At 42.4% G+C, this 22651-nt stretch overlaps 1 protein-coding gene and 1 long non-coding RNA gene across 17 annotated transcripts in view; one reads left to right on the top strand and one right to left on the bottom strand.

Annotated features, from left to right (window-relative positions):
* LOC122561800 (guanine nucleotide-binding protein G(I)/G(S)/G(O) subunit gamma-7) overlaps positions 1-22651 on the bottom strand; it is a 314848-nt gene that overhangs the window by 58060 nt on the left and 234137 nt on the right. The window lies entirely within an intron of this gene.
* Positions 1268-7148, top strand: LOC122561820 (uncharacterized). Its single transcript, XR_015759093.1, has 3 exons — positions 1268-1395; positions 1502-1601; positions 7071-7148. It is a non-coding gene; the product is annotated as an uncharacterized LOC122561820 (long non-coding RNA).

The raw sequence follows: 22651 nt of genomic DNA, 5'->3' as shown, positions 1-22651 counted from the left end.
CAGAAGGTGATGACGGCATTCGTGCTAGAGTGTAGAATAGGAGAAAACTCAAAGACTTTTAATTTGCTTTGATGTTAAAGATGAAATATGTTGCAAAGCAGTTATCTGATACATTGAGTGAAAAATTACAAAAGCTATTGTAACTAAAAATAATCCATAATCCGTGAAATATCTACTTCATTCAAGCTTGCAAGTTATTCTATATACAATTTAAACTGACAAAACAATCTAAAAGGCGAGGTATTTAATAATTCTGAATACTGCTAATGACACCAGTCAGGGCAGATATATTTCATAATAATTCATACTGAATTAACTACAGTACTCATCTCAAGTACTGTAATTAAAACCGTTCACATTATTTATCCCATTGTATTGGTACCTTACTGATTATGTCTTTTTGCATCAAATAACTTTAGCCAAGTGGATTGATAAGGAATCTCAGAAAATGCCCTTTTCTGTTCTTTGCACAATATTATAGGGGTCTCAACCATAAGAATCAATGTTTATGATTTCTCTGATTGTTTTGTCTGACATGAATCTATTTTCAAACTTTTGAATATTTGCATATCCTACAAGTTTGTATTTTCTACAGATGCCTCATTGCATAAACATCATTAATAAGTGAAGGTCACAAATTGAGTCATATAGCCATCTCTCCCTTGAACTTGCATACCTTAGTTAACTTAGTTTATTGCATGCCACATAGTAGGAACAGTGAAGAAGACAGAATAGAGAATGTGAAGGAGGTTGGAAAATGCCTCTGTTTTGTCTTTCATAATATGAACCTATTGAAATGTAATATCGTATCAGTGCCGGACCTAAGCTCACTTCATCCCATCCTTCTGGTCAGAAGATTGATGTTTCTCCTTGGGGAGAAGAATGAATGTCAAACTATCAGAACACTGCCAGTACACTGCACTCTTTCAAGTAAGCTCACTTTCCTAAAGAATTGTGGCAGGTATGACCAAAGGCAATCAACTTCACCTCATTTGTATCTTTTTGACCCGAATCATTTTTGTTCTAAACCCTCAGATGTCAATCTACAACTGTAGCTACCTGTTAGTAAAATTTAATATGGCACTTTCAAAGCAACTATTAATAAAAAAAAGGTTATGGCTTGTAACCACATACAAAACAACGTGATAATAATTAAAGGCAAATACAATTGTCTCTTGGGATAGGTCTAATCTGAAATTCAATGTCCTTGTGATGTTCAAATAAAAAGGCTATGTGAACTTATAAATGTTTTTTGCAGTTTGTTAAATTACAATTGTGGTCACTATTTATAGCTCAGTTCCTTTTGATGTTTGGAACTCAGACACGTAATTGCAGTCGCTGAGATATCTGAAGTTTCAAAAAACAGATTATTTCTTAGAAGCACTTGCTCTACAGGTATGATGATGTGATTTATTGCTCATTAAGTATACACAACATACAGATGTTATGCTGGGCTACACATGTCAGCACTTACTCTGGCTTTTTTGCTCTTTATTTACAGTTTCAATACGGACAGAAACAACCTGTTCCAAGATAATGGCACTTGATGATCTGCCCTTTTCTGGAAAATTCTGGAATGTGGGCCAACTACTTTATTGCAAGTGAGTGGATAATGTCCAGTGCTTTTCCAGAATTTAGCATTTAAACGTGCCCTGGCCAAGTCAAAATATCAGGGAATAATGGCAAAGAAACCTTTAGCTGTAGAAACATGCCTTTTTATGTATCATGTTCATTCACTATTCAGTGCTGAATATTAAACTCAATAGTCCACAATATAGTTAATTATAATATATGCACATGTGAATGTAAAAGATCCCATGGCATTACTTCAAAGAATCACAGAGAAGCTATCCAAGTTTCCTTGTCAATACTTAATTCTTAATGAACATTACAAAAATAGATTATATGTTTATTATCCCATTGCTGTTTCTGGGAGTTTACTGTGTACACATTGGCTGCTCTGTTTCCAAAATTACAAGAGTCACCATATTTCAAAAATAATTCAATGATCATAAAATGCTTTGAGACACCCAGTGGTCATGAAAGTGTAAGATAAATGTAACTTTTTTTTTAAGCTTTAGACTCAGGTTCCATGCAAAGCAATACTGCATTATGAACTATTGGGGTCTGGAGAAACAAAAGTGAGATAAGACATGCATCTGGAGTCAGTGGAATTTGAACCTGAGTCTGCTGCCTCAGATGTAGGGACATTACCACTGTGCCACAACAGTCCCATTAACTGAGTAAGATTCAATTAAACTCAGTGGATGTGAAAGGCATTAAATAAAAATAGGTTCTTTATTTCTTCTATCCAACACTATAGGATATAAAAACATCTAGTTGAGCACCATGCATTGGCCCTGATTGGAAACTGTACATATGTATCTTCGATGACAAAAATATTAAATTCAATTGTGATACCATAAGAAAATAGAAACTTGTGATGTTTATTGCCTAGAGTCAGTCATAGTACTATCTCAAAGATGGAATGAGAAAGGAAGAAATGGAAAGAATATTCCTACAATCTATTTGTGAAGTGTAATCACAGTAACTTTGGTTAATATTAACCTTTGACTGAGTTAAAAATCACACAACACCAGATTATAGTCCAACAGGTTTATTTGGAAGCACTAGCTTTTGAAGCGCTGCTCCTTCATCAGGTGTTGGGGAGCAGAATCATAAGACACAGAGTTTATAGCAATAGGATTGCAGTGTAATGGAATGTAATATTAAATAAATTTAGCTTGAGTTCAGTTTAGGTTTAGCCTAATATCACATTCCATGACACTGCAATCATAACTTTGTCTACCCCAGCACTTCCAAATCATGACCTTTGACTCTTTGTGTGTGTGTGTGTGTATGTGCGTGTGAGTGAGAGAGAGAAAGAGAAGGGCCTTTTTTCTGAATTATATTCGAGAAATAATTTGATCAATGTGGTTTAAATTTGGAAGCTACCTCTATCATATCCAAATACCTCCCTATTTTCAACTTGTCTTTTCTTTCTAATATCATGTTGATAACCTTTGTTTAAAATTGAAAAGTGTGGTGCTGGAGGTGAGGGTGAGGGTGATAGGCCGGAGAGGGGGTGGGGGCAGAGAGGTTAGGAAGAAGATTGCAGGTCAAGAGGGCGGTGCTGAATCCGGGGGTTGGGACTGATATAAGGTGGGGGGAGAGGAAATGAGGAAGCTGGAGAAATCTACATTCATCCCGTGTGGTTGGAGGGTCCCTAGTGGAAGATGAGGCGCTCTTCCTCCAGGCGTCGTGTGGCCAGGGTCTGGCGATAGAGGAGGCCAAGGACCTGCATGTCCTTCGTGGAGTGGGAGGGGGAGTTAAAGTGTTCAGCTACAGGGCGGTTGGGTTGGTTGGTGCGGGTGTCCCAGAGGTGTTCCCTGAAACGTTCCGCAAGTAGGCAGCCTGTCTCCCCAATGTAGAGGAGACCACATCGGGTGCAGCGGATACAGTAAATGATGTGTGAGGAGGTGCAGGTGAACTTGCGACAGATATGGAAGGATCCATTGGGGCCTTGGAGGGAGGTGAGGGGGGAGGTGTGGGCGCATGTTTTGCACTTCTTGCGGTTGCAGGGGAAGGTGCCGGGAGTGGAGGTTGGGTTGGTGGGGGGGGGTGTGGACCTGACGAGGGAGTCGTGGAGGGAGTGGTCTCTCTGGAACACTGATAGGGGTGGGGAGGGATATATATCCCTGGTGGTGGGGTCTGTTTGGAGGTGGTGGAAATGACGGAGGATGATACGGTGTATCTGGAGGTTGGTGGGGTGGGAGGTGAGGACCAGTGGGGTTCTGTCCTGGTGGCGATTGGAGGGGCGGGGTTCAAGGGCAGAGGAGCGGGAAGTGGAGGAGATGCGGTGGAGAGCATCGTCGATCACGTCTGGGGGAAAATTGCGGTCTTTGAAGAAGGAGGCCATCTGGGCTGTTCGGTATTGGAACTGGTCCTCCTGGGAGCAGATGCTGCGGAGAAGAAGGAATTAGGAATATGGAATGGCGTTTTTACAGGGGGCAGGGTGGGAGGAGGTGTAATCTCGGTAGCTGTGGGAGTCGGTTGGATTGTAGTAAATGTCTGTGTTGAGTCGGTCGCCCGAAATAGAAATGGAGAGGTCTAGGAAGGGGAGGGAGGAGTCTGAGACGGTCCAGATAAATTTGAGGTCGGGGTGGAAGGTGTTAGTAAAGTGGATGAACTGTTCAACCTCCTCATGGGAGCACGAGGTAGCGTCAATACAATCATCGATGTAGCGGAGGAAAAGGTGGGGGATGGTGCCAGTGTAGCTGCAGAAGATGGACTGTTCCACATATCTGACGAAGAGGCAGGCATAGCTGGGGCCCATGCGGGTGCCCATGGCTACTCCTTTGGTTTGGAGGAAGTCGGAGGATTGGAAGGAGAAGTTGTTAAGAGTGAGGACCTTTTGTAAGAAGGAGGGTGTCAGTGGAAGGGTACTGGTTGGGTCGACGGAAGGGGAAGAAGCGGAGGGCTTGGAGGCCTTCGTGATGACGGATGGAAGTGCATAGGGACTGGATGTCCATTGTGAAGATAAGGCGTTGGGGGCCGGGGAAGCGAAAATCATGGAGGAGGTGGAGGTGGAGGGCGTGGGTGGTGTCCCGAACGTAGATGGGAAGTTCTTGGACTAAGGGGGACAGGACTGTGTCGAGGTATGCAGAGATGAGTTCGGTGGGGCAGGAGCAGGCTGAGACAATGGGTCGGCCGGGGCAAAAACGGGGTAAAAACAATGACTGCAGATGCTGGAAACCAGATTCTGGATCAGTGGTGCTGGAAGAGCACAGCAATTCAGGCAGCATCCGAGGACAGGCAAAACGACGTTTCGGGCAAAAGCCCTTCATCAGGAATAAAGGCAGAGAGCCTGAAGCGTGGAGAGATAAGCTAGAGGAGGGTGGGGGTGGGGAGAGAGTGGCATAGAGTACAATAGGTCAGTGGGGAAGGAGATGAAGGTGATAGGTCAGGGAGGAGAGGGTGGAGTGGATAGGTGGAAAAGGAGCTGGGCAGGTCGGACAAGTCCGGACAGGTCAGGGGATCGAGTTTCTGGAGGTTAGAAGCTAGGATGAGGTGGGGGAAGGGGAAATGAGGAAACTGTTGAAATCCACATTGCTGCCCTGGGGTTGAAGTGACCTCTCCATCTCCATCAGTGACGACCGACTTGAGACCTCTCCATCTCCATCAGTGACGTCCGACTTGAGACCTCTCCATCTCCATCAGTGACGACCGACTTGAGACCTCTCCATCTCCATCAGTGACGACCGACTTGACACTGACATCTTCTACAAACCCACCGACTCCCACAGCTACCTGGATTACACCTCTTCCCACCCTACCTCTTGCAAAAATGCCATCCCGTATTCCCAATTCCTCCGCCTCCGCCGTATCTGCTCCCAGGAGGAGCAGTTCCACCATAGAACACACCAGATGGCCTCCTTCTTTAGAGACCGCAATTTCCCTTCCCACGTGGTTAAAGATGCCCTCCAACGCATCTCATCCACATCCCGCACCTCCGCCCTCAGACCCAACCCCTCCAACCGCAACAAGGACAGAACGCCCCTGGTGCTCACCTTCCAGCCTACCAACCTTCGCATAAACCAAATCATCCGCCGACATTTCCGCCACCTCCAAACAGACCCCACCACCAGGGATATATTTCCCTCCCCACCCCTCTCCGCCTTCCGCAAAGACCGTTCCCTCTGTGACTACCTGGTCAGGTCCACGCCACCCTACGACCCACCCTCCCATCCTGACACTTTCCCCTGCCACTGCAGGAACTGTAAAACCTGCGCCCACACCTCCTCCCTCACCTCTATCCAAGGCCCTAAAGGAGCTTTCCACATCCATCAAAGTTTTACCTGCACATCCACTAATATCATCTATTGTATCCGTTGCTCCCGATGCGGTCTCCTCTACACTGGGGAGACTGGGCGCCTCCTAGCAGAGCGCTTTAGGGAACATCTCCGAGACACCCGCACCAATCAACCAAATCGCCCAGTGGCTCAACATTTCAACTCCCCCTCCCACTCTGCCGAGGATATGGAGGTGCTGGGCCTCCTCCACCGCCGCTCCCTCACCACCAGACGCCTGGAGGAAGAACGCCTCATCTTCCGCCTCGGAACACTTCAACCCCAGGGCATCAATGTGGATTTCAACAGTTTCCTCATTTCCCCTTCCCCCACCTCATCCTAGCTTCTAACCTCCAGAAACTCGATCCCCTGACCTGTCCGGACTTGTCCGACCTGCCCAGCTCCTTTTCCACCTATCCACTCCACCCTCTCCTCCCTGACCTATCACCTTCATCTCCTTCCCCACTGACCTATTGTACTCTATGCCACTCTCTCCCCACCCCCACCCTCCTCTAGCTTATCTCTCCACGCTTCAGGCTGTCGGCCGGGGCAGTCAGGTTTGTGGACTTTGGGCAGGAGGTAGAAACGGGTGGTGCGGGGTTGTGGGACTATGAGGTTGGAGGCAGTGGATGGGAGGTGATGAGGTTATGGATGGTCTGGGACTTGATGGTTTGGTGGTGGGAGGTGGGGTCATGATTGAACACTACTCCCCCTCACCCTCACCTCCTTCCACCTATCATATTCCCAGCGCCCCTCCCCCAAATTCCTCACCCCCCACCTTTTATTTCAGCCCGCTTAGCACACCAGCCTCATTCCTGAAAAAGGGCTTATGCCCGAAACGTCGATTCTCCTGCTCCTCGGACACTGCCTGGCCTGCTGCGCTTTTCCAGCACCATACTTTTCAACTCTGGTCTCCAGCATCTGTAGTCCTCATGTTCTCCTAGTTGATCTTAACCTTTGTTTAAAGGATTGCACAGGTCAAAAGATATTTATGTGACAAATGTTTGTCTCTACTAACCCCAAGAGAGAAAATGCTGGACAATCTCAGCAGGTCTGGCAGCATCTGTAAGGAGAGAAAGAGCTGATGTTTCGAGTCTAACTGACCCTTTGTCAAAGCTGATCTTTGTCTCTACTATCTGGTCCCTTTGACCAACCATCATCATCAAGGCCCAGCTTTATGACACTGCTCTTTCTTGATTCAATTACTATCTTTTGCTGCAGAGACTCCAGTCAGAAACCTACTGCATTTGAATATAATTTTCCATTGTGGACAAATATGGATCCTGTCACTGATGTCTGGTGAGTCCATTCCATATGCAAGATATTCCCACTCCTGTCCATTTAATGATGGTAGGCAAACATACAGGCCAATCAAAGAGCAGAATCTTCTGCTCCTGGAAAAGGCAAAATTCGACACTTAATTGGGCAGAGTTGTGCCTTATACAATAATGTGCAGGAAGTCTCATGAACAACTTTCCCTTTCCCCCAACAACTGAGGCCCTTAAATCAGGATCATTTAAGGGCCGCATCCTGTTCTGCTGTGATTAACCAAGGGTCATGCAGACTGTCATCCTCAGCACTTAAGACAGTCGATTCCCTACAGCAGCTTGTCACCTCAGAGTGGGGGGCACTAATTAAAGGCAATCTGTGCCTGATTGACAATTGCACATCAGGCAGGAGGGTGGGTTGCATGCCCACATGAGGTCACCTCTGATTGGCTAATAGCTTTTTGTGAACTGGGTCTTTACTCCAGGACTTGACTAGCTTATGGTTAGGTGAGCCTTCACTGGAATAGGATCTCTCCAGCTCAAGACAGACAGTTGAGACTTTCAATGCCAAGATGCTGTCCAGAGCCCATGCAGCTTTGGTAGGAAAGCAACAAGGAACATAAACCTACACCTCAAGATTATAACATCCTTTGAAGCATGTAACAAAATGACAAAGGCCCTATTTGATTGTCCCTTGGAGCAGAAGGGAAATTCTTCCGGGAGATTTGTTTGTTCTGTGGCCCCTTTTGTGTCTAGCCCCATTATTGGGAAATGGAGTCTCTGGCTTCAATGACTACCTGCTTTCCGTTGTGAGGCTGCCTCCACTGAGCTGCCAGGCTAAGAAATCAAAAGGATACTGTTCCACTGCCGGAAAGACAATGTTTCTAATTATCCTTACAACAGCTAATTACTAGATAGCTCCAGTTGTTGGGTCAACCTGGTGATCTGAATTCTGTATTTCCTATTTCCTGCCCAGTTACACCTTTAAGTGCACCTCTGATTAATCAGAGAAATATTATCTCTATTAGTAGAAAGGATGAGAAGCTGCTCCAACTATCTTAGACTAATCCTTCTTTGCATTTGCTGCTGACGGGTTCATTGAGTGGTGATCAGCAGTCAGTAGTACAGAGGAACAGCAGCAAGCAGGATTAGTAAGAAGGAAAGAACGTAAACTGCTGGGGAAGTTTTTTTGCTTGAGGCTGGAGGTATGTCAAGGCCAGGGGTTGGATGTAATACCTCAGAACAATCTGAGATTTAAATCTAAATTGTAGTAAAGAAGATGGCAAATGTTTGATGAAAACCTTCCACCTTTGAGCATCTTATAGGATGGAAATATATTAGATCTCATGAGTTTGTGAAAACAGTGCATGTGGTAATGGCTTTTGTGTAAAGAAATGCTTATTAGTTGTCCTGAAAAAAAAATGTTGCTTACTTGTGCCTGTTGTCTTGTGTCAATTTAAATACTGTGGCATCTGAGAAGTAATACTTTGTGAGTCAACACAAATGCAGAAATGCACAGTGTGACTGACCTAATAGGTCATCATCGTCATGGTTATCCCTCAAGTTCAAGGATGATGGTCTTCATTTTGTTGATCTATTTATGGGCTCTCAGGTGGCTTATGAGTCCAATCTTGGCTTTGAAAGTTCTTCTGCATTCAGGATAAGTTTCCAGATGGCAGATTCGGCTTCGGTTGTTGCTGTCTCAGTTTCCGTTTTCTTCTCTTTCCTTCTAGTTCTGCACATCTGTTGGCTTCGAAAGTGCTGTTCCTTCTCGGATAAAGGTTTGCCAGAGTTTCCTGTCCTCGGCACTGGTTTCCCGATTGTTAATGTTGATGCTGCATTTTTTCATGTTGGCTTTTAAAATGTCTTTGAATCTCTTCTGTTATCTGCCTCTTTTACGTTTGCCTTCTTTAAGCTGAGAGTAGAAGATTTATTTCGGCAGACATTCATGTTCCATAAGAACAATATGACTGTTCCATCTTAGTTGGTTCTTGATGACGTAGGTTTCAATTCTTATTGTTTTTGCTTCATTCAGCATGCTGATGTTGGTTCTTCTATCTTCCCAGCTAATATTCAAGATGTTTCGTAGGCAGCGTTGATAGAACTTTTCAAGTACCTTCAGATGTCGTTAGTACGTTGTCCAAGTTTCTATGCATACAGGAGCATTGGGCTCATCACTGCTTTGTACACTGACATTTTGGTGTCTGTTCAGATGTCACAATCATGAAAGACTCTTGTTTGGAGACATCCAAAAGCTGTTCCAGTGCATTTAAGATGATGTTTGATCTCGTCATTAAGGTCGTCATTGGAGGAGAGGTGACTTCTAAGATATGGAAAGTGGTCCACGTATTCAAGGATTGTTTCACCAAGTTGAATCGATGGTTCTATCCGATTTGTCTTAGTCGGTTATGGTTGACAGATGACGGAGTCTTCTTGGAATTGATTGGCAAGTCCAAGTTTCCTGTATGCATGGTTGAAGGCAGACAGAATCTGTTTTCGGTTTTCTGAGGGAACTGCAACACTTGTTATCTGTGTATTGCAACTTGATGAGTGAACTCATGTTTTTTTTATGGACTTAAGATGGCAAGATTGAAGAATCTGCCAACTGTTCTGTAGACAATTTCAGTTCCTGGGGTAAGACATCTTTGATGATGTGGATGATTGTGCAATAAAGATTGAGAACAAAGTTGGGGCAATCACGCATCCCTGTTTTACTCCTGATCTGGCTTGAAAAGGCTCACAGTTACTGTTGCTGACCATAACTTCTTGGCTTCCTTGACTTCTTCAAGTGTTGGTATTTTGCTTAAGGAGTTGTCAACAGGCTGTTTTGGAATGGTGTTGATCACGTTCCTGTCAAAGGTGATCACCAGTTCAGGGTGAGCAGAATGAATCGTAAATAGGGCTGCTCAGACATAAATACTGCTCCTGAACAACTTGCATGCTTCTGTCCAAAAGTTGAGCAACTGAATCAAGTATTCTCATGCAGGTTCTTAACTAGGAGCTTCCAGCCATCACATTGCCTGCTCCCGTCGCCCTCCCCGATTGCCAAAAAACTTGAAGAATTAGCCGAGAGAGCAAAGACGCCAGTGTGTGTATTTGTATAATGTGTACTTGACATTGCACTCCAAGAAGCACACGATACTTCACAAATTAACCAACTGATTCCAATGGCATGGAGACCATGATGATTGGAGCGGATGGATTTGTTGCAGCCTTCATCCACCTTCACAGCCATTGAGTTTGAAGTAACTTCATCTGCCTGTTCCATCATTGAGGTCTTGGTTGGATTGTTCTTTGTCAGGGAGCTCACCCTTGACCTGACCACCATGGGTGACCCTACCAGGAGCATAGCTCCAGATGGCATCGTTCATGAGATCTCAGGACCACACAAGCTTCTCCACTGCAACAAGGTGACAATCAACGGAGAAGCTGACCTCATAAGTGAGTTAGCAAAAACTTCAGAAACCAACATCTCTCTAGAAGTGTTAGAGAGAAGAAAGTTGAGAGGCGACTTAATTGAGACATATAAGATAATCAGAGGGTTATATAGGTTGGACAGTGAAAGCCTTTTTCCCCGGATGGCAATGGCAAGCATGAGGGGACACAGCTTTAAATTGAGGGGTAATAGATATTGGACAGATATCAGAGGTAGTTTCTTTACTCAGAGAGTAGTCGGGGCATTGAACTCACTGCTTGCAACAGTAGTAGACGCACCAATTTTAAGGGCATTTAAATGGTCATTGAATAGGCACATGGATGAGAATGGAATAGTGTAAGTTAGATGGGCTTCGGAGTGGTTCCATAGGTCAGCACACCATCGAAGGGGCTGTACTGCATTGTAATGTTCGATGTTCTATGTTATTTGTGTATCAGCTTTGTTAAATTGTACACAGGTTGGCATTAAATATGGATTAATTCAAGGCTCCATAAATTAATACAAACTAAATCTGTGGTTGTTGGGTTTAAAGGTATATTCTTTCTTTTTGCAATAGAAACATTTGGAAAGATTGGCTCCAGTTATTTCTTTCACCAACTGGCTTTCTGGAATAGAACATTTGGGCTTCTAAAACCTTCCTCATAAGACTGAGCTACCATTATATTTGAATATGCTCCATTTATCAAGTGCAGCACACACACATCTATACCTACATTTGGTGATTCATCAGGCCAAACAGATTTTCTGCCTAATGAACCCACAGGAATACTGCTCATGAGGATCTGGGGGAGGAATGGTTTGCATGTGCATGCGCTGTAGGCCTTCATTCTATATTAATCAGCATGTTTCTGTAATTACAGAATTCTGCAGTGTCCAGCTATATGGAATACAAATCCTGACTATAAGCGATCTTGACCACATGATTATTCATGACGAAACGATCATCATCATTTCTTTGAAGGAGAAGTAATCGATGCCAACCTTGAAAACAAAATTCACAAATATCATCCAAGATCTCATAGGCTTCGCAGGGGCACACCACTGATTCCTATCACCTTGAACTGTAATTACTCCCTCTAACATGCAATGCAGTCTTTCAGGGGTAATGTGAGGTGTGGTATTGGGGTTTCAGTAATCCAGTAATTTCTAAGGAAGGGTCACTGGACCTGAAATGTTAACTCTGATTTCTCTCCACAGATGCTATCAGTTCTGTTGAGATTTTCCAGCAATTTCTATTTTTATTCCTAATTTCCTAGTGTATGTGCGCAGCACGGCTTGTGCTGCATACATTGGATAAATGTCTTCTATGTCAAAGGTTAATGTACAGGCATTCCATTTCCCTCCTTTCCGAAGCTCTCCCTCACCTGCTGTATGAAGAACTAGGATCTGGATTAGAGTGGTGCTAGAAAAGCACAGCAGTTCAGGCAGCATCCGAGGAGCAGGAAAATCGACGTTTCGGGCAAAAGCCCTTCATCAGGAATACAGACCTGAAGGGCTTTTGCACGAAACGTCGATTTTCCTGCTCCTCGGATGCTGCCTGAACTGCTGTGCTTTTCCAGCACCACTCTAATCCAGAATCTGGTTTCCAGCATTTGCTATCATTGTTTTTACCCTGTATGAAGAACTATACTAAGCTGACTTTTCTGTATGTGTACTGACTGCTCATATCATTAAAGACCTGTTCTCTTTTTGATATTCCCCAAAAAGCTTAATTGAAACCATTACCAAGAGACCCACAGCCACAGCAGGTTATTGTCCTTGGGCCTTAGTGCAATGAAGCCACAGAGAAATTGCAGAGGAACAAATGTGTTTGCAAGCCAAGGCCCAGCAGCAAGCATCAACAGCTGCTGAGCACTGTCTACGTGAGGAGATTACAGCTGAAGGTTCCCTCAGGACGAAGAGGAGATACAAGTGGTCCAGATAAACAAAGCACATTGCCGCAGATTGAAATTGTCCTTTTGAAGCAAGACTTGAGACTAGATAGGTGGCCATCCTATCCCAGTGGCTGTCAAGGTGACAAATGTGGTGCTGGAAAAACACAGCAGGCCAGGCAGCATCCGAGGAGCAGGTGAATCGACATTTCGGGCATAAGCCTGAAGAAGGGCTTATGCCCGAAACGTTGATTCTCCTGGTCCTCGGACGCTGCCTGGCCTGCTGTGTTTTCCAGCACCACATTTTTCAACTCTGGTCTCCAGCATCTGCAGTCCTCACTTTCTCCTCGCTGTCAAGGTGACAGCTGTGTTAATTTTTTACACTACTGGCTGCATCCAAGAATCCATTAATTGGTATCTCCCAATCCACAACACACAATGTGTCAAGGCTGTTACTGATGTAATTTCTGACAGATCACACCACTTCACCTTCAATTTTTCCCTGTGATGAAGTCAATGCTGCAGACCAGGGCTTTGCCAACACAGCTGGCTTCTTTCTAAGGCAGCATGTTATAAATCGCAGCATTACATTACTGACTTAATCAAGAGAAAAAGGTTCCATTCCAGCAATATATAAGTCATCTTTTAGAGATCATTAGTACCACATCTTAAAAGTCTGCACCTATATCCTTGAGGTTGCAATGATGCCTTTGTATTTGGGAACTCTAATATTCCTGCTAGATGTCTCATAAAGATAACAACTGGGAGACAATGGCTACCATCTGCAAGCATGACTAATGGCATCATTACTCAAGCCCCTGAGGCCAAACTCAACACAGACAGTCGCTAAAGGGTGGAATCAAACTTGGGTCCCTTGCACTGTGCCACTGTGTTGCTCAATGAAACCACAAAAATGACTGATTTTACTGAAGGACTGTTACAAATTAAATTCACACCAGGTTTCATGAGTAACCGTAAGATAACTATTTCCAGGAACACTTTAACAAATGGAAGAGAAAAGAATGAATTTCTAATGTAGAATATGTAAATTAAACTAACCCCTTCAAAACACCCAATTATACATTCATTAAATTACGTTTAAGTCTGACAAAAGACAAACAATTTGACACATTTACCATAGCTGGGCAAAAGAATATAAATTGGGTAAACAGAATTCTGAAGATCAAAATTCCAGACAACAAGATGGAATTATTCTCCTAATGCCCTTTTAATTTTAGCAATAATGACATTTTGGAGGGTAATGGTTGTTCTTCAATTTGATGGTTGATCAGGGGACAGAGGTCTTTTCTTGCTCTAGATTCTTTATTTGAAACTTTATTTGTTTTTTCCTAGTCTCTTTTCACAGAGAAAGAGGAGAGATTACTGCTTTCTATTGGCAGGTTTTAGAGTTTTTACCTCCTGCATTTAGAACTCTACAACTCAACCAATCAGAGAGCTGTTGTCAGGTTGAATTTCCTTAATTCAAAAGACTGTCTCTGCCACTTAAGTTTGAATTTCCCTCTCATTATTTCAAAAAGTAATATTGTACTGCATAGCTCAAAGAAATATGCAGCACTTGACATTTGAGTTGAAAACACTTTTGGAATATCAGTTATAGGAGTCATAGAATCGCAGAGTTCTGACAGTGCAGAAAGAGGCAATTCAAACGAATGAAAATGCACTGACCCTTTAAGGAGCATCCCACCCAGACCCAGATCCAAGCCCCATCCTATTCCCAAAACCCTGCTAATCCACATAGTCATCACATCCCTGGACACCATGGACAATTTAGCTTGGCCAATCTACCCAACTCACACATCTTTGGACTGTGGGAGGAAACTGAAATGCCTAATGGATACCTATGGAGACATGGGGAGAACATACAAACTCTACACGAGCCACTCAAGACTGGAATTGAACAGCGTCCATCTTCCATTTAGTTTAGTCCCCAAAAAAAGTTGTCTCTTTCATCAGCAAAAATTAATGGAACCAGTCTAGATACTCAGCAAGCAAATAATGGTGAAGTTTCAAAGCTGCTCTGCCTCTAAACAGTAGTTTCACTCTGTTTACAACCTCTGTACAGTCCCACCTACCTCTCCCAGGAAGGACAGTGGATGAGTGGAGTATTCCTGCTTCTCTTCTGTCTATACAATGTTTAATTGGCTCCACCAATCAATTTACATAGCTATATAATAAACTGACTCAGGTTATTGAATATTCAAATTCATTTCACTTTTTGGATTTTTAAAAAAATACGACTTACCAGATTGTTGGACCTCTGAGAATACAGTTTCTGTCTTGTTGTGCATATAAAATCACTTTCTGTTTTTATCCAGGACCTTTGTGTTATGTTTTCACATATATTTTCCATTGCATTTACATTTTTTCTTTGCCAGCCCTTAAAATCATTATTTATAATCATGTGACATTTACGGTGGTTTAGGAATTTGTTGCTTTTCTTTAAAGTTATTGTTCATGCATGTACCTTTCAGCAGTGTTAATTTCTACTAAACCTCTTTTTTCAGTATTTGATAAACTAAACCATATAGTTCAGCTTTGGTGAATATATAATATGATAATTTCTGAGTAAATCTTTATCTTGACTTTGCGTCATTTACTGCCACCAGCATACAATATTAGATAAGGTATTGGTGCCAAATTGAAATTATGCACATCAAAATTTGCAGTGTTCTACTCCTAGTGACACATTAATATATTTCCTGGAAGAAACCTATGCAAAGTGCTATAATACTCATGAGGTGGACTACTGATACCAAAAAAGAATCATTATTATTATAGTTCAGAAAGAGGCCATTCGGCCCATCATGCCCACACGAACATTGTTTCGTGTCACTTTTCTGCCTTTCCAAAGATCTCTGCATAGGTTACTCTCAAAATAATCATTCAATGGCCTCACAAAAGCCTTAAGTGAATCTGCCTTCACCTTGGCTCCAGGTAGTGCATTCCATAACTGAACAACTTGCTGTGTGAATAAATTTATTTTTCATATCACCCATGCTTCGTCTGCATATCCCTTTAAATCTATGTTTTCTTTTTGTTTCTTTCACAAGTGGAAACAGTTTCCTCCTATCTATTCTGTGTAGCCCACTCATAATTTGGAAAATCTCAATCAGTTCTCCTCAGTCCTCTTCTCCCCAAGGAGAACATTTCCCATTTCTTCAATGTATCATCACAGCTGATGTTTCTTATACGTGGAACCATTCGAAGAAATCGCTTCTGCACTCTCACCAATGTATTCCTATAATGTGTCACCCATGACTGCATGCATTACTTCAGCTAAGGTCTAACAAGTTTCTTGTATAAGTTCAATATCCTTGTTCTTGTTTTCTATACCCCTGTTAAGAACACCATATGCTTTATTTACTACTCTCCAAATGTTATGCTACCTTTAATGATTAGATTAGATTACATTACAGTGTGGAAACAGGCCCTTCGGCCCAACAAGTCCATACCGACCCGCCGAAGCGCAACCCACCCATACCCCTACATCTACCCCTTACCTAACACTACGGGCAATTTAGCATGGCTAATTCACCTAACCTGCACATCTTTGGACTATGGGAGGAAACCGGAGAACCCGGAGGAAACCCACGCAGACACGGGGAGAACGTGCAAACTCCACACAGTCAGAGGCGGGAATTGAACCCGGGTCTCTGGCGCTGTGAGGCAGCAGTGCTAACCACTGTGCCACCGTGCCGTACACATATACAGTACACCTAAGTCTCTCTACTCCTGCACCCCCTCAGAATTATACGTAATATTTTTGTCATATTCAGTGTTCTTCCAGCCGAAGTACATCTCCTCATACTCCTCTGTATTGTTAGGACACAGACAGACAGCTGAACCAAATCACCCTTTCTACCCCTATACACAACACAGTGAAATTAAAACCTTTGAAGACTCCTCAATAACTATTCCAATGATTTCTAACCAGACTTCTGAATAATTAATCCTAGGTTTTGCAAACAATCAATTCTGGACAGTGGTACTGTACCTTAAACAAAAGATTTAATAATTTGTTAAATATACAATACCTTTAGCAGATAAGAAAATCTAAACAAGGTAATTAAATTAATGTCTGTGTTGAACCCAAACATTCGTCTTCAGCCTCCATTCACATAAAAGACAGACATTCACAGGTAAGGGATAAATAAAAGAAAATGACAAAACTGGCCAAATGATTTCAACAATTTTCATGATGTGTTGTTTGATTTGATTTGTTTTTATTGTAGTGACATGTACCTAAATACAGTGAAAAGCTTTGTTTTGTGAGCAGTATAGGCAGATCATGGCAAACACGAACATTCAGATCATAGTGTGCTTAGACAGAGCTGAGAGTGTGGTGCTGGAAAAGCACGGCAGTTCAGGCAGCATTCGAGGAGAGGGAGATTTGACGTTTCGGGCATAAGCCCTTCATCAGGAATTTTATCAAAGTCCTGATGAAGGGCTTATGCCTGAAATGACTATTCTCCTGTTCTTCTGATGCTGCCTGATCTGCTGTGCTTTTCCAGCACCACACTCTCGAATCTGACCTCCAGCATCTGCAGTCCTCACTTTCTCCTGCTTAGATAGAGCAAGGCATACAGATTACAGCTACACAGGAGGTGAGCAAAGCAAGGTCAACAATACCAAGACTAACATGATTTGAAATTAGATTCCATTCAGCAGTTGAATATTTCTGAAGAAACTGCTCTTGTACTTGTTGTTTCACTGTTATATATATGGAGTCATTATTGTCTTTCTGGAGACGATGATCAGAGTTACCTTTTCAGTTCACTCAGGTAAGGTAGCAATATATCCCACTCAGATTTCTACTCTTTGGACTTTTGAAAACTGTGAAGGAGATCAGGGAGTTATAGAGTGAAAGAGCAGTACACGATGGAAACAGACCCTTTGGTCTAACTTGCCCATGCCAACGAGTTATCCCAAATTAATCTAGTGCCATTTGCCAGCATTTGGCCCACATCCTTCTAAACCTTTCCAATTCATACACTAATCCTAATGCCTTTTAAATGTTGTAATTGTACCAGCCTCCAACTCTTCCTCTGGTAGTTCATTCCATCTATGCACCACCCACTGTGTGAAAAAGTCACTTTTAAATCTTTTCCCTCTCACCTTAAACTTATGACCTCTAGTTTTAGACACCCCCCATGCCCCTCATAATTTTATAAACCTCTGTAAGCCTCCAATGTTCCAGAGAAAATCATCCCAGCCTCTCCCTATAGCTGAAACCCTCCAACCCTGGAAACAACATTGTAAATCTTTTTTGAACCCTTTCAAAATTCACAATATCCCTCCTCTAACAAGGAGATCAGAACTGAACACATTATTCCAAACTTGGCCTAACCAACACCATGTACAGCTGCAACATGACCTCCTAACTGCTATACTCAATGCACTGACCGGTAAAGGCAAGCAAACCAAATGCCTTCTTCACGATGCCATCTATCTGCAACTCCACTTTCAAGAAAATATGAACCTGCACTGCATAATCTCTTTGTTCAACAACATTCCTCAGGACATTACCATTAAATGTATAAATCCTGCTCTGATTTGCTTTTCCAAAAGGCAGCATCTCACTTTTATCTAAATTAAACTCCATCTGCCACTCATCGGCACGTTGGCCCATCTGATCAAGATTCCACTGTACTCCGAGATAATCTTCTTCGCTGTCGAATACACCTCCAATTTCGGTGCCACATGAAAACTTACCTTCTTAGTTCACATCCAAATCATTTATATAAAAGACGAAAAGCAGGGGATTCAGCACTGAACCTTGTAGCACACCAGTGGTCATAGGCCACAAGGTAGAAAAGCAGTTCTGCACCCCCATCTTCTGTCTTCTACCTTTGAACCAGTTCTGTATCCAAGTGCCTTGTTCTCTCTGTATTCCATGTGATCTAACCTGGTTAACCAGTCGACCATGAGGAATTTCATTGAATGACTTACTAAAGTCCATATAGATCACATCCACTGCTTTGCCCTAATCAATCCTCTTTGTTACTTAGTCTTAGAGATGTACAGCACAGAAACAGACCCTTCGGTCCAACCCGTCCATGCCGACCAGATATCCCAACCCAATCTAGATCCCACTTGCCAGCCCATATCCCTCCAAACCCTTTCTATTCATACACCCATCCAGATGCCTTTTAAATATTGCAATCGTAGTAGCCTCCACCACTTCCTCTGGCAGCTCATTCCATGCATGTACCACCCTCTGCATGAAAACGTTACCCCTTAGGTCTCTTTTATATCTTTCCATTCTCACCCTAGACCTAAGCCCTCTAGTTCTGGACTCCCCCACCCCCGGGAAGAGACTTTGTCTATTTATCCAATCCATGCCCCTCATGATTTTATAAACCTCTCTAAGGTCACCCCTCAGCCTCCGATGCTCCAGGGAAAGCAGCCACAGCCTATCCAACCTCTCCCTATAGTTCAAATCCTCCAACCCTGGTAACAGCCTTGTAAATCTTTTCTGAACCCTTTCACGTTTCACAACAGCTTTCCAATAGGAAGGAGACCAGAATTGCACGCAGTATTCCAAAAGTGGCCTCACCAATGTCCTGTATAGCCACAACATGACCTCCCAACCCCTGTACTCATAAAGGAAAGCATACCAAATACCTTCTTCACTATCCTATCTATCTGCAACTCCACTTTCAAGGAGCTATGAACCTGCATTCTCTTTGTTCAGCAACACCTCCTAGGACCTTACCATTAAGTGTATAAGTCCTGCTATGATTTGCTTTCCCAAAACGCAGCACCTCACATTTATCTGAATTAAACTCCACCTACCACTCCTCAGCCTATTGGCCCATCTGATCAAGATTCCGTTGTAATCTGAGGTAATCTTCTTCGCTGTCCACGACACCTCCAATTTTGGTGTCATCTGCAAACTTACTAACTATACCTGTTATGCTCGCATCCAAATGATTTATATAAATGACATTTTTGACTTTTCTTGCTAACTTTCTACAACTCCCTAACGTTTGGTTTCAGGACCACTTCCTATTTAAGTAATTGGTACCAACTTGGACCTCAACCTCTGGCTGTTCACTTTGTCCCTGAAGAATGTCCTGGAGCTGCTTTGTGACATCCTTGGCTCTGGCACCAGGGAGGCCACATATCATTCTGGAGTTATAGTGATGACCATGAAAAGGCTGTATGTTCCTCAAACTAATGAATTCTCTGCCACCTCTTCTTCCTCCTCTCCTGTTTAGTTGATGGTGCCAGAGCTTGGCTCTGACCGAAAATTGTGCAAATGAATTTATGACCTGTGCACACAAATGTGCATGCATTTATTAAGTATAATCTCCACTTTTAGTATTCTGTGAAACCTGATGTCATGGAGGGTAAACACACTGACAATGACACAGATGGTCTGAGAATGACACCCAAGTCTGTGCTTCTAATATCTGTAGTTTATTTTCTGGAAACAAAATCCATCTGTCCCAAACGTGTCACTCGCTAAGAGAGGTATTGGCTGGAAGAGGCAGGGTCATAAAAGGCTTGAGGTTTCTTGAACTCCGGACTGAAATCTTTGAGGCAGCTGGGACATCAAGTGGGAGAAGAGACAGATCCAGCAACCAACAAAACAAAATAAGGACTAAGTAGAGTCCACGGTAAGGATCAAATTACGATGAAGACTGGATGATATATTTTGAATGAATGTCTTTTGGGCCTGAGCAGTCTGGAGAACTGAAGATTGGAGGCAACTTGTAGACCTTTCAGCACAGAAGATATCCGTGACACACCATGGAGCAATTTTTAAGTGATTGAACTTCCTTATCTCACTTATTCTAATTTCCCAGTATATGTATCCAGTAATTGTACCAGGATTGATGGCCATACATTAACAGTCTTGTAATATTTTTGCCTTTTCTATGGGGAAAAACTGCAACTCTAGAAACAAAGAATTAGAATTTAACTCATCCTATATTTCCTTGCCATCCAAAGCAGAAGCTGCATTGCTAGTATTTCTCTTTCCGTGTCTTATACTGTTACCAATTTGCAAAGTTATTGCTTTAAAAGAAATTGCGTATCATTGCGTTTTGAAATAGGCCAAACTTTGGTTCTCAGTTTTGAATCCTATTTGCATGAGAGTTTAAATTAATCTCTTTGTTTCCTGTTTCAGGTAAACACTGATTACAACCTTTTTTTCACTTTACATCATATTCCCTTGTTTGGGTAGTTGGGGTTTGAGTAAAAGTGTTTCCTTCTGAATTTGCTACCCATGGTTTGTACTGGTGTAATTGATTCAATCTCTGATAATTCCTGAAATTACTTCTTCATTGGCCTCACAAGAACACATTCATGAATTCTATAAAATGATTCTGAATAGAAACTTTGCTAGGCAAAGGTATGTAACTTTTTTGTATGCAGGAAACAATTTTTAACATCGTTCTTTTCTAGCAAAGTAAGAGGAAGAATAGACCAATTAAATCGATGAAGTAAGCTATTCCTGTGTAAATATATCAACATAGCCAATTTGTCACATTGTCTCCATCAAAAAAATATGTGTATAGTTAACATATCTTTTTATTTGATCCAATAGTTTTAAACACTTTAACTAAGATTTTAATACCATTCAAGAAAAGCTCTCTCTAAAATTAAACTGCTGTGTACATGTAAGGAACAAAGTCAACTGTGTTACATAGAATGTTTCCACCGATAAACAATAATCTTCTAGCATCAGCTTCAAGCAGCTTCAAAGTACTGACAGCTCAAACACTCATCATATGCTTATCACTGTGGTTGCCTTTCATGCTGTCTGAGTAGGTTAAATTCTGCTTAGAGTTCTTGAGAAAATTTGTTGCTTGGGTTGTAGATGATGTTGTGGATTCATTCGCCGAACCGGTGTACTTTTCTGCAAACACTTTTGTCGTCTGGCTCGGTGACATCATTAGTGTGTCTTTGAGAAGGTATTGATGGTCTGTCCTGCCCGTTATTTATATGCCTCTGTTTGTTGGTACTTCTGGTTCTATATCTGAGTGGTTTGCATATGGGGTCCAGTTCAATGTGTTCCATTTGGTGCGCCAGGCTTCGTGGAATTCTCTTGCGTGTCTTTGTTTTGTGTGTGCTATGATGGTTACATTGTCCCAGTTGAATTTGTGCCCTCTGTTGTCTATATGGTTGGAAATGAGATAATGCTAGTTGTGTTTGGTGGTGGCAAGCTGATATTCATGCACTTGTATGGTCAGTTTTCTCCCGGTTTGTCCTATTTAGTGTTTTTCACAGGTTTTGCAGGGTATCTTGTCGATAACATTCGTCCTGTTGGATGTGGGTGTTGGGTCTTTAAACTTTGTGAGGTGTTGGGTCTTTAAACTTTGTGAGGAGCTGGTGGAAGGTGTCACTGGTTTGTGGGCCACTAAGATTCCCAGGGATCTGAGTAGTCAGGTAGTTATCTCTGATACGTTTTTGATGTATGTTATGGTCACTATACTGTCTGGTTGTGTAGTGTTTTCTTCTTTGGTTTTGTCTCATAAGTACTGGAAGATAGTGCTTGTGGGGTACAGTTTTGTTTAAATCCTTTGAACAGGGGTTCCTGTTCTGCCTTTTGGAGTTCTGAGTTGCTGCATTGTGTCCTTGCCCATTTAAATAATGTCGTAATGCAGTTCCATTTGTGTGTGCTGGGGTGGTTGCTGTCATAGTTCAACATCTGGTCAGTATGGGTGGTTCTCCCCACATATACCGGTAGGTATGCATTCCACTAATATGTACAGGAAGGGGAGTCTGCTGTTGTTTTTCAGTGATTTGGGGATCAAATTTCGCAATTTTGCATTGTTTAGTCATGAAAACTTGTTGATAAGGCTTAGACATTTTGGAAGGGAATATAAGCTGTCAGCAAGTCTGCCTTATGTCAATATATAAATCACAACCTTATGCCTGCAGTGTGTTGTTGATATTGATACCAATGTGTGGACCATCATCTACCTATTGATATGAGGTACTGACTTGTATAATCAGTGGTCTTTAAAAGAACCCCATATAAAGCAGATTGATGGTAAATATTTTCCTTAATATTGTCTTTGTAAAGTCAGGAACAGTATGACTGCTCACATCCTTGTTGAATGGCAAACTGTCTGTGAGTGCTATTTTAGTCTGAGTGCTCTCATCTTAAAAAACAGTGGAAACTTGAATCAGTGTACAAATACAAACTTAATTATATGTAACTAGTTTAACAGATAAAGGGGAATCAGTGAATGT

Source organism: Chiloscyllium plagiosum, unplaced genomic scaffold (genome assembly GCF_037043375.1).
Source record: "Chiloscyllium plagiosum isolate Xiang-an unplaced genomic scaffold, Cpla_swu_hap1 HiC_scaffold_2, whole genome shotgun sequence".
NCBI classification, from domain to species: Eukaryota; Metazoa; Chordata; class Chondrichthyes; order Orectolobiformes; family Hemiscylliidae; genus Chiloscyllium; species Chiloscyllium plagiosum.
The sequence above is the reverse complement of the archived record's forward strand: the minus strand, read 5'-3'. Positions and strand labels throughout refer to the sequence as shown.